Raw genomic sequence first — 14,039 nt, forward strand, 5'->3', positions numbered from 1 at the left:
ATACTGCCTCACACATTTACTAGGTGTGTGATCCTGGTCGAGTTACTAATGTCTTTCTGTTTTGGTTTCCCCCATCTGTAAAATTATGGTGTTAGATTCAATTGGCTTTAAGGTTGTCTACAGCTCTAAATCTATGACTTTATGAATTATCTATTAACACATGTCAACAAGAAATATTATTTTCCATGTATATATTATTCATGTGGGTCTCCTTTGTACTCTTTATTGATTCTGATACATGATAATTATTCTTAGATACCTGATCTTGCTTTAACTTTTACTGGAGAGTAGGACTTTACCTGAGAACTACCTTCACTTGAATAGGTCACCTTGATCTTTGCTTTTACCTAAAGGTAACCTTCACCTACCCCATTCAATGTGAACTCAGCTGAGAGGTAGGTCAGGTGTAATATATTTATTACATGTGGGAACTTAATACACAGCTTTTGTTATATGCAGGCAGCCACTGAACAATCAGATCAACCTCTGCATACCCAAACAGATTTCCACGTTGGGAATTTTACATGACAATCCTGGGAGTAATAGTCAGCCACCTTCTGGAGCAACTGACTGCCAATGTGAATGAAAATTGGGAAGTAGCCCCAGAAGGGTGCTTTAGTACACAGGTCTCCTATACGGTGTTTATAACTGTACTATTATTAGTACAAAACAAAAATTTGAAACATGATAAGTTCTCATATATTACAGAATATCAATTTGGAATATGAATTGAATAAAATAAAATGGGATATTAAAACATCATAAGAAAAACTGAATATCAGGGATTCCAAGAAACACGGGCACAAGAAAGGATGGAATAAAGAAAGCATTAATGAAAACAATGACCACAATAATGTAAAGGCAAATAGCATCAATACGCAGTTAATTCATATTAATTGTAATGAACAATCTTGTTTCTACAGAACAAAGGACAAAATATGTTTCCTTATTCATATTATAGAGGTGGGGACTATGAGTAGAGAATGTTCTATGCTCTCTTTCATGTCTGCTTGTGAGGGAATTTTGCCTAATTGTTTTTCTTTGTTAAAAGAAAGGTTCAGTAGGAAATGTGGGTTATTGAGAAATGATTCTGTGATTATGATTTTTAAAAATATATAAGAAAACAAAAAATTAAAGGTAAGGGAAGATTAAATGACCCTGGAGCTTTAACATAATTAACATATAGATAATATAATTTAAACTGGGCCCTCACTGCCATTTAACTATATTTTATTCACTCCTCTATGATTCCTTAATTCAATCACCACAGTTATATTTCCAAATGTTTTGCTACATTCCACAGTTTTCATAACCCAGTTCCTACCCTCACCTATAGTGGATGAAAGTCTACCTTACTAAGAAGGTTAAGGCTATCAGAGTTCTCCTCTCCACAGCCATAATACCATAATTTTACCTCAGAAGAAGAGGTGTCCCCCCATTTCCATGGTTAATCAATTTTGACCTTATTGTTTGCTGCCTTCTCCAGTATATTCCTTACTCAAGTATCCTTCTTGTTCTATCACGACTGGCACTTCCCCATCTGCCAATAAATCTACAGACTCTAGTTTCCCTTCTGTCCCAAATTCTTATCTGTTATCCCCATCCCATCCCACTTTGTACTGATGTTGCTATTTTTCTCCTTTTTCATGTTAGCAAAATTCTCTAATAACCTGTCTATTCCTACCTCAGAATCAAAGAATCACAGGCTTTCAGAGATGAAAGAGTACTCAGTGACCATCTAAGTTAACATCGGCCCCTCTCCAACCTCAAAAAAAATTCTGCATTCCACATATTTCCCAATTGATTATTTAGATTTTAATTGAAGACCTTCAGTGAGGGGGAGCCTACTACCTTCTGAGGTAGCCCATTTTACATTTTTTTTTTCTGGATGGCTTGAATCCTAAGGAAGTATTTCTAAGCTAAATATCCATCTTTGCACTATGTTCTTATCCTTCTGTTCTCTGGGCACCTTACAGATCTCCAAATATTGGAAGACAGTGATGTCTTCTCGTCTTTAAGCTAAACAACCACTATTGTTTCTATCAGTCTTTGTACAGCATGAACTCTAGGCCATCATCATCCTGGGTGTTCTCTGATGGACACAAAAATTCCTTGTTGAAGTACAGTACCCAAGAGGGAACATAATGCTTAAAGAATGTTATGGAGCATAGTAGAGTAGCACAATCATCTTGCTTCTACTCTTGGACAAAATACCATTTAATGCAGGCTCAGATATCACACTGCTAATTCATATTCTTTTGACTCAGTCACACACTACTATTTTATTAAAAAAAAATCCTTTTTTGGTTTTCTGGTGAGTCTACATTATCTTATTGCTAACTTCTCCAACTCCCACTCTTCACTTTTTCTCTCTCTTTCATGGACTCCAATAGGCAACATCAAGCTGACAGGTTAAGAAAACACATTGGTTTCCCTCAAGAAACATTTTAAGTAATCAAGTGAGTGGTGAGATAAAAAGAATGGCAATGGAATCAGGAACTACAGTGGGACTCAACTCTATAGTCATTGAAGTACCTCTGTGGAGGTAATGAAGAAAAGGTTTAAATTCAGCTCCAACCCAGGCAAAACATTAATTGTAACCTACAGTACAGACACAAGGGGATTTCTCAGGTTTAATGAGGTGTTTAGAAAAAAATAGAATTACTTTTATATACATACTAAGAATACTCCCATAAAGTTTCATGCAATGAAGTGTGCCCATTATTTTTTTTTTTTTAGTTTTCCTCAGTTACATGTAAAAACAATTTTTAGCATTTTCTTTTAAGTTTTGAGTTCTTCCTCCCTCCCTCTGCTGTCTCCTCCCTGAGACAACAAGCAATTGGATTTAGGTCATACATGTTGTGCCTGTTACCAATGAGATTGTATTAAATTTTTAAGTAATTGAGTTAAGGCAGAAACATTTGTTAGAAGTACATAGAAAGACTCTGCATATATTATTTAACGGTTTGACCAGTTAATGCCAAAATGTTCTTGATCATAATAGGACAATTAAAACAGTTTAAATGACTTTCTAATTAAAGAAAAATAGCAAGATAAGGAAATGTATAAAGGGCTCTCAACAGAAAACTAATTTTAGAATTGTTAATGTAGCCTTTTCCTTTTCATGCTCCACTTTATACATACATACACATATATGATTATATTGTGAACATTGATAGTCTAAAAAATGTGAATATAACAGGGTAGTGATTTAGCAGATTTCCAGCAAGGCATTATGGTATGGAACATTCTGTCTTTCTTGATTCTAACAAACAGCCAAGTATATAGGAGTGTATGTATATCACTCTACTTTTCTGAAACTCAGTTTCATCATCTGTAATGGGGCTAATGTTAACATTACCTGCTTAACAGCATTATTATCAAGAAAATGATATCTAGATATGCTATTAGTATTAAATAAGAAGTCTCTGAATTCCACCAAAACTTTCCAGTATGTCAATTGTGTACTAACAAAGAGAACTAGAACAATGAAGTGAATGTTAACATTATTGCTTGCCTGGTACATAGTAGGCTCTAAATAAATGTTTATTGATATTCTGACTGATTGAAACCCCATTCTCTATGTTAAGATCACAGATTTAGAGCCAGAAGTCACCTTTGAAGTCTCCTACTCCAACACTTTCATTCAGAAAATTTAGGTTAAGTGGCTCATTTTACTGACAAGGAAACTGAACCCAGAGAAGTGATATGACTTGACCAAAGTCATTAAGTTAATTAGCAATAAAGGAGATTAGAACCCATTTCTCCTGGTGCCCAGCTGAGGATTCTGCATACTACCCTGCTTCAATCAGTTGAGGTCTGCACAGTTCAGTGTCTCACAGATTGAAAAAGGTGCATGTGGATGTTGTTCTAACCTAAATATAATTATGGTAATTGTCCACTTCACAAGCAGAAAATAAATAAGTAAATTGTGTGTGTGTGTGTGTTCTAAAAACAACCCTCAATGTCATTTTCTCTTGTTTCCCGCATGCTTAATGGGTTTCCTTATTAGATTACCTCAGTGTATAGGCCTAATAATAATTATAATAACAAAATAATGTTTTGACATTATTATATGTGGTTAGGGATACCAATTTCCTAACTAAATTTCCTTGTCAATCATATATCTAATCAAAACTCTTCCTTGAGTTTTAATACCCAGTTGAATTTCATCTATATAAACAAAAATAAAACTAGAAGATACGAGGTAAGAACGAAGACACTACTTGTCTTGTGGAGACCTAAATTGAATTTATATAATAAAAATATGAAATAAGAGTTTGGGAATTTTCTAAATTTATTAATGTGGAAAACCAAATAGATTAATAGATTGTATATTTTGTTTTGATTTCTCTAATTTAAATGCCTACATTAATTGAACTAGTCAGTTTTGCAATGCACATTTAATTTTGTTCATCTACTACCTCTCCACTCACTGACTTTTCAACTCTTTGCAATCTTCCTTATGACTATTAAAATTGCTCTCTTAAAGGTCACCAATGACCACTTTGCCTCCAAAACCCAATGGTGTTATTTTCTTTGATTACTGTGCAGCATCTGGCAATGTGCCCCACCCTTCCTTCTTAATATTCCAACCCTTTGGTTTTCTTGGTACTTTGTTATCTTAGTTCTCATCCTACCTTTATGACCTCTCTTTCCCAGTGTCTTTCCCTGTTAACCACTTCCTTTCCTGGCCCTTAATCATTTTTTGTTGCTTAATAGTTTTTAATCATGTCTGATTCTCTTTGACCCAATTTGGGGTTTTCTTGGCAAAGGTACTAGAGGGGTTTGCCATTTCCTTCTCTAGCTCTTTTTACAGTTAAGGAAACTGAGACAAATAGAGTTAAATGACTTGCCCAGGGTCACACAGGTAGTCTGAGGCCAGATTTGAATTCAGGTCATCCTGACTCTAGGGTTTACTCTATCCAGTATACCATATAGCTGTCTCTCCCTAATCATCTGTAGACCCTAAGGTTTTGTCCTCAGCTTTAGTTCCTCTGCCTCCAGCAATAACATCTTATTTCAGGTCTTAACTACTTAATTACTTAATTAGCTGCTGCTTCCCATCTATTGGAATCCTTTACCTTCAAGGACATGATACTGGTCAGGTAAGAAAAGGGGAGGTGGAAGGTGACAACAATCACACAGTTTTAGACCATCCCTTTTACTAACTAGTTGTCAAAATAATATAAAACTGAACCAAACTTGTACTGAAATTCTCTTTGTAACTAGAAAATATCAAGAAATTTTGGGAAAATGGAAGGGTGTCTTGAAGTTATCCTCAGCGAGGCAAAGAAAGGAGTTGGAGGAACAGATTTCATCATTTGCTTAAGGCAAAGAAAAATAGTTTCATGAGAAGTAAGACCATCTTGTGTTACAGTGCTGATGTTGAACACATGCAAACAGATATTTACATACAGATAATTGCAGCCTATATGCCAACACCTTTGTCAGAAAATGAGGAAAAAGAGAAATTCTTTCAAAGAATGTTTCAAGATTTTCCAAATTAAGTCAGCATTGTGTTTGATGCTTTTTTTTTTTACTTCAGTATGAAAATAACCAAATAAGAACAGGAAAAAATTAGGTGAAAACATATGATTTGTGATGAAGAAATGACAGATGACAAATCATTATAAACTAAACTAAAGCTTCATTCCTTTGTAGGCATGAATATCTTATTTTGGACAAGATTTTGATATTTCTAGAAGTGGTGAGTACTAAATGCCATAAAATCGAACATCTATCTTAACAATTCATTTACATTTAATGTCCATTTATTAGATTCAGGTCTCAATTAATATGAATGATGAATCCTTTAATTTGGTCACATGTATTCAAATTTATGCTATCCAAAGTTATTGTGATATACAATATGGTAACTGATTTGAACCCAATGGAAATGTGTAATGCAAATTTGAATGAAGGGACTACAAGAGGGATTCATTGTTTGCATGAATCAAAGCCTACCTGTATAATTATTCTAAGAGCAAAATATAGTACTTATGCAGAGATATAAACAGTAAGAAAATGACAAATTACAGACATAACAGGCATTTCAGAATCTGAATTATATTATCAACTGGTTTGAGCTAAGCCCAAAGTAATGTCAAAATGGAATATTGGAGACATATGAGATCCTATACTGTATTATAATAGCTCAAACCCAAAATGTTAAAAAAAAAGTGAACTCTAAAAATAGGGAATTGGACAATAATGGTGAAAGGGTAATGACTATTTCTTTTATTTTTTTTTTATATACTTCCCCTCAAGTGTTTTGCAAAGGAGTTCATACACTAACCTGATGTAGCCCCTAACTTTTGCCTCTCTCTACCTGGTAAGGTATCAAGGACTCTTTGACTAAGGAAGTTTCTAGGTTCTTTCAGCAATTACTTTGAAAAAAAAATTAGAGGATAAGTATAGATATCTTCCAATAGCATTACTTTATAAAAGAACAAAAATAGCAATTGAAGCTAAGATAAGCCCATAGAGATTTTAAAATGATATCCAAGAAAGTCAGATGATAATGAAACAAAAAACCCCCACAAAATGAAACAGATCTACTAAAATTTTTACAGTGACTTATATTGTTAGAAATAATAATAGAATTATTTTATCTAGACACTTTTGTATCAGTTAACAATGTACTATGTGACAATGTGATCAAACATGACACATACGAAATTGGGTATGGAAGAATTCCTGTATGATCACATTAATAAAAATTGGTGCCTGAAATTATACATTTTTTAAGTCACTCAGGGGTCCAATTTTAAGTCATTTCAAAGAAAGAAATATTTCAGGAAAATAAAATGGAAAAATCTATGGTTATTTTTTTTAAAGGGAAGTAAAAAAGACATTAACATCTATGTATCTATAATCCTATTTCCTTATCTAAAATCATTGTAGGAATGGTCTATGAATGCATATAAAAATATGAGGGTGAAGGCAGTCTTTTATTGACGATTTTCTATAGCATTGAACAATGTATCAAGGAACAATGACTCTTTGACTAGAAGAGTTCATTCATTAAGCTCCTTCCATGGAGCTTAGTTATTATGATGAGTGCATGAATTACTGAACGCTTGGCTCAACTCATTCTATCTCGCTTGCCTTGCACCATTTAGTCATTTTCCAGGTCACCAGGGCCAACCAAGCCCAAACATTTTATCATTTGCCTTCGTGTTCCTACATAACTCTCACTTTCTACCACTTGATCTTTTTCTGTGACAATAATAAAATCAATACCACCTTTGCTACTGGAGAGGACACGACAATCTGTTGCCCTAAAATTCCACTCAGGGAGGGAATAAGGCACAGTTCTAAGCTCTTAACAAATGTTAAATCATTTGATCCTCACAACCACCCTTCGAGGTAGGTGCTGTTATTATCTCCATTTTACGGTTAAGGAAACTGAGGCAAACAGAACTTAAATGAATTGCACTGGGTCACACAGCTAGTGTCTGAGGCCTGAACTCAGGTCTTCCTTATGAGAGGCCAAATGCTGTATTCACGGTGCCACTAGCTAAGTGACTAGCTACACTAAAACTCCTTTCCCCAGCCACCACAACCCTATGTGTGTTGTGTATTCTCTGATTAATATTATAAACCTTTTTAGGGCAGGGGCTGTATCACTTTTATATTTATGCCTCAAACACCTAGCTGATTTCTTGTCACTCAATAAATATGTGTTGACTAATAGATATACAGGATGATTCCACTGTATCTATTATTCTTAGGATTCTTATGAAAAAGCATTTGACTCAAGAAACAAAATATAGTTCTCCTACAAGTGTCTTACTTACTTAGATATAGGAACATATCAAAATGTGAGACAAGCAAAATTATACAAGTATCTAAAACAGGTAAGACTGTGGAGACAACTTTGCCTTACTAATCTACTATATGACTGTGAACCTGTAAAACATAAAAAAAAACAAACCATCATGTTCTTACAAGACTTAAAATATCTCTAGCAGCTAGTATAGGATTTTGTCCCTAATAGGTTAATAATAAATGTTTAGTACATTGACTTATAAACTTGCCATATGGTTTCAGGCTATGTTTCTACAATGAGCATGAAAATGGGCATGATGGAATAATTCTGGAGATAATACTGATGATGGTCTTTAAACAGTTTTTTACACTGGATCTTCATGTCTCTTTCAGGCTAGAAGTCTAAGCAGTCACTCATGGGCCAGTTCCACAGCTGATTATCAAAGGCTTCAGTTGGTTCATGACTCCTTAGTCAACCATGTGGCCATTTGCTCCCAGGGTCTCATAATATTGGTGCCAGATTGACTAAACATGCCCAGTTGACTTTAGCCCTTCGGTAGCTCAGAACTCTAAAGCTTGAGCAATTCACTGGTCTAGACTCTTTAATAGACTCTTCATTGTGGGAGTATGTCACCACATCCGGCCTCTTCTGTTTATATTAATAATGTATCAATTGCTGCATAGTCATATTGGTTGTTGGACAGCAAGATAAAAAGGAGACTGATTTTGCCAAATTCCACTCACTGGTTCTTTGTGATATGTCCATTTATTTGACTTTATAATTATTACTGTATGTTTTTAATACATGTGTGGTTCTATAATACTGTCTTAATCCTATGCCTGGGGAAATTCTGGAAATGATAAATTGAACTGATTTTTTAAAGAGATAGGATCATAGGATGGTGTTAATGGTGAAAAAATACTTTATATTTTAAGAAAAATAATTCTGGTAATACTATCTTGAAAACTATTTGGAATAAAGTGCTTTCATGCTTTTAAAAAATGTAGCTAGAGAGAAAAACTGGCAGTGTACATTTAAAAAAATCTAAGAGAAATGATTTATTTGTCGTACTTTAGTCTTCTTGTAAAGGTTTAGCTAATTATGTAAATGAATGATGAATTAATACCCCCAAACATGAATTTTCATCCAATAATTGGAACCTGGTTGCTTTAACATATCCATCTTTCGTTTGCATGTATGCATTTCCTTTGTTTTTGCAAAAAAAAATTCAAGAAGGAATAATTTTCTTGTTAGCATCAGAATGTGATATTCTTAGTTTATTTTAGGAATAATTTATTTATTATCCTATTACTTGGTGAATTTGTTTAATTAACAAGAATATCTTGTCTTAAGTCCCAGGGATTCGAGTTCAGAAGCAGCACTAATAAGTAGATACAGAATAATATTTCTGTGAGCAAAGTAAAGTGTAACAATGAAATATAGGCTATGTAGGTCAATGACCGTTCTAGATGTAGGGGTATAGTTGGTTTTTAACTAGTTGGTTTCCACAATCTCCTATTTTCCCTCATTTTTTGATGTATTTACAGAGACTGGGGAGGAGACAGAAATCAATTAGTCAGAAAGTATCTCCTCCCTTCCCTTATCAAAAAACACTTTTAAAAGTCTCTTAAGGGATTGGTTGCTAAAACTACTCCATTCTGGAGTTAAAATTGCCTCTATTCAGTTAGATTCAAATAGCTTATAATATTCAATTTAATGAAACAAATATTAAGTACATCTTTAATGCTGGGCTAGGCAATGGAGAAAGATACCAAATTTAGATATAGCCTAGTCCCTGACCTCATGGAGTCTACAGACTAGTGAGAGATATGATATATACATTTATACTTCAGTACTACAGAGTTTGTAATTTCATTGGTTTGAGTTTCTTTGATTTTACCTGAGCTAGAAAACTATATTTTTATTAGTGGGACCTATATTTAAAGTCTTTTTTTAAAAAAATATATGCAAAGTGCTTTGCAAACTTTAAAGCACATCTTTCTTTCTTTCTTTTTTTTTTCTTTATTTATGAGGCAATTGGAGTTAAGTGACTTGCCCAAGGTCACACAGCTAGTAAGTGTCAAATATCTGGTCTGAAGCTGGATTTTAACTCAGTTACTTCAGATTCCAGGTGCTCTATGCACTGTGCCACCTAGCTTAGCTGCCTCTAAAGTCTTTCTAATATGGGGACAGAGAGATTTCCCAGACTGCTCTAATGGCAAACCTAGGGTAATTTTAGAACCAATGAGGTACTGGAATGGAATTGGATAGAGGCAAAATAACATTTGATTCATGGTTCCAGAATATGGCTGCATTGAATGAAGAAAAGAGATCTTCTAACAAGTGGCCATGACATAATTATTTTTTATGGGAAATGTATTTCTTAGCAAGTTAAAAGTGAGAGTGAATTATTGTTTGTTTTTATTTTAATTAAAAATATTTTAAGACTGAGTCTCCCTAGTTTAACCAGGTTGAAAGTGAAACAGCCATTAACGATCCTGATTCCTCTACTGCTTTCCACAGCACAAAATCTGTGACCTGCTCTGTTTCTGACCAGGGCCAATTACCTCTCTGGACGCAACCTGGTGGTCCCTGAATCCTGGTGACTCAGCATATTGATGTCAGACTTAGCGCATACAAATTGCTTTAACCATACTGTAGCTCAGAACTTCCAACTCCAGAGATCCATCAGCTTCAATTACCCCAGTAGCAGAGAGCATAGGTGTTGACCACCATTCCTAGCTGCTAGCTTGTTTTGAAATGAAAGCCATAAATGACGGTATCACTGTATTTTTGTAGATAACAAAAAAAAATGTTTCCAATAAGGGATTAGTTTTTTTTTTAATTCCACTTGAACCATGAATAGAGTGATGGGCTATTTTCTGTTCCTAGAATGATTGGAAGATAGTCTTGAGAATGGATTAGACTCTTGTACTTGTTACAGTTTTGTCATAAGGATGAGTTATCACATTTTTTTATGCCTGATGCTTTGTGGTTCTCATTACATTTACCCATTTCCCTGTCAAACATTGTAAAGAGACCAAAAAAAGGCACAAAATCAATCCATTTTCTTGACAAAAATCATAGAATAATTAATTTAAGAACATGACTAACAGGATAGTTTACCATTTTAATTGGTTTTGCTTAGGTTATTAAAAAGAGAATAAAAGCTAAGGACTGTTAAATAGTTTCCTAAAGAACTATTGGCATTTTCAGTTTTCCTCTCTCAACACACCATATTTCAGGGCTCTTTGGTTGATAGAAAACTGTAAGGTCTCAGTTTCATCTTGATGCCTCAGCATTTCACAATGGTCTGTTTACTTCATGATAATTATGTCAAAGGAAGAGAGTGTTTTTGAAAATTTTCTTAAACTAATAGAAAAGGACACAAAGTTATATCTTAAGGGCTATTAATGAGAGTTAATAAAATATGAGAATGGTGGTTTTCAGTAGAAATAACTTTTATGACAGCAGTGAGCTCCATAATTTGTGGAATCTTATATACTTAATAAACACATTATGTATTAAACAATAATAAATGGAAGTTACAAATCTCTCAGTTGGAGCCTAAATTTCTAGTTTGGTTATTCTACCATACCATTTCTCTGTGAGGTCTACACTTCATTTATACTAATAGAATCCATGGATTTCCACAGTAAAGTCATTCATTCATTCATTTATTCATTCCTATATCTATGCAAAGACCATTTTTACCTTCTTGATCCAACCACCAAATGTTAAATTTTAGCATACTGCTCATTTGTAAACATCAGAATTCTTTTTAACACATCCCAATGCATTTAATCTATATGTATATTTCTATGCTATTAACTAAGCTTGATAGTTTAAATCCAGATTTCCCATAATTAACCAGTCTGACAACAAGCATTTATAAAGAAACTACTAAAGGGGAAGCTAGGTGGCACAGTGGATAGAGCCCGAGAGTCAGTAGGACCTGGGTTCAAATCCAGCCTCAGACACATATTAGCTGTGTGACCCTGGGCAAGTCACTTAACCCCAAATGCCTACATTAAAAAAAAAGAACCTACTACATGTGCTAGGCTGAAGTAGTCAATACTGTCAAGAAGCATATATTCAACTCCTACTAAATGATGGACATCACCTAATTTTCCCATTAACTTCTCAAACTCCACACATTTAAAACTAAACTAACATGTTTTCTCACTTCCTAGAAAATTTTATTTCCCATTACTCTATTTCTACTTATGGCACCAACATGCTTTTCTACTTGCCCAGTTTTGAAACTGCTGTGGTTCATTTATCACAGAATCTTCAGTCAATAAGCAAGCATTTAATAAATGCTGCCTTTGTGTCAAGCACTATTGGAGGTACTGGGAATAGAAAGACAAAAATGAATTGATACCTGCTTGCAGAACATTTACATTTGATTGGGAGGCTATCTGTGATCACTATTCAGGACTTTTTTCCAATGATGCAAAATACCACCCATCCATTCCATTTCATCCTATGTAATTGATGCCCTTGCCCTTTCAAAAGTTAGCCACAGGGAGGTTTTCCAATATGCTTCTGTAGTTCCTCACTTTCTTTCCTCATTTGTTTTATTTTGCCATCTTCCCAAACTCACTAAGTTTCACCATGTGGCCCTTTGTGTGAAACTCATTCTTAGTTTAGTTTTTTTTTTGTTTGTTTTTGGAGGCAGTATTATGTCATGTTGTTCCTTTACAGCAACACTGTTAAATGTTAGTATTGAAAAGATAGACCCTTCCTTTCATGGCAAACTGGGAGCTAATAAAAGAACTTTGCAATCTTCTGGAAGCACTTTCCTCCTTTTTATCTCAGGGCCAAGTTGTTGTTTATCTGTGCTGTATGCTTTAAATATAAATGCTGTGACAAGCTCTATGTGATGTCCATCCAAATGCATATTGAAATTTTAGAACTAGGTATTCTTCATCTACTTGCTCTTCCCTAGGGAGATGGACAAGACAAAATCCTGTGAGTAAATTATAGATCTTTACCAGGAGCTTCCTATAATCAGCACAATGTTATCAGAAAATAAAAGCATCAGAAGGATTTTCTCATTCACAAGGAATTTCTCCTTGATTTTTACTCAGTACTTAATCTTCTCCATTACAATGGTAACTAATTGTGCCAAATATACATCTAAAAAAGATGACAGAATTACTATTGATTAAAGAAATGCAAATAAAACAGCTATGAGGTACCACCTCACACCTATCAGTTTGGCTAATATGACTAAAAAGGAAAATGATAAATATTGGAGAAGATGCAGGAAAATTGGAACACTAATGGAGTTGTGACCTGATCCAATCATTCTAGAGAGCAATTTGAAACTATGCCCAAAGGGCATAACTGTGCATACCTTTTGACCTAGCAATAACATTTCTAGGTCTATATCCCAAAGAGATCATAAAAAAGAGAAAAGGACTACGTGTACAGAATATATTTATAGCAGCTCTTTTTGTGGTGGCAAAGAACTGGAAATTGAGGGGATGCCCATCAATTGTGGCATATGAATGTAATGGAATACTATTGTGATTGATGAGCAGGTGAATTTCAGAAAAACTTCAAAAGACTTACATGAACTGATGCTGAGTGAAGTGAGCAGAACCAGGAGAACATTGTACATAGTAACAGCAACTTTGTGTGATGGCTAACTTTGATAGACTCAGCTCTTCTCAGCAATGCAAGGATCTAAGACAACACCAAAAGACTCATGATGGAAAATGCTATCAATATCCAGAAAAAGAACTATGCAATCTGAATGAAGACCAAAGAATACTATTTGCTCTCTCTCTCTCTCTCTTTCTCTTATGCTGTTTCTTCTCATGTTTCTTCCCATTGTTTCTAATTCTTCTTTACAACATGACTAATGTGAAAATATGTTTAATATGAATGTATATGTAAAGTCTATATCAGATTACACATCATCTTGGGGAAGGGCACTAGAGGGGGGGAGGAAAATTTAGAACTGAAAATGCTGTGGAAGTGAATGTTGAAAACTAAAAATAAATAAATTAATTAATTTTAAAAAAGTGTATTAACCTATATCAGATTGCATGCCATCTTGGGGAGGGGTAGGGGCAGGGAAGGAAGGGGAAAATTTGGAACTAAAAAAAATCTTATAAAAGTGAATACTGAAAACTAAAAATAAATAAATAAAGCTGACAGAAAACATTAATAACTTCAGAATTAATTGCCTCTTTCCATCTATACAAAGATTTTTGAGGAGTCATCTATCCATGAATCTAGGGCATCCCAATGA

Source organism: Vombatus ursinus, unplaced genomic scaffold (genome assembly GCF_900497805.2).
Source record: "Vombatus ursinus unplaced genomic scaffold, bare-nosed wombat genome assembly UNPS02014774.1, whole genome shotgun sequence".
Taxonomy (NCBI): Eukaryota; Metazoa; Chordata; class Mammalia; order Diprotodontia; family Vombatidae; genus Vombatus; species Vombatus ursinus.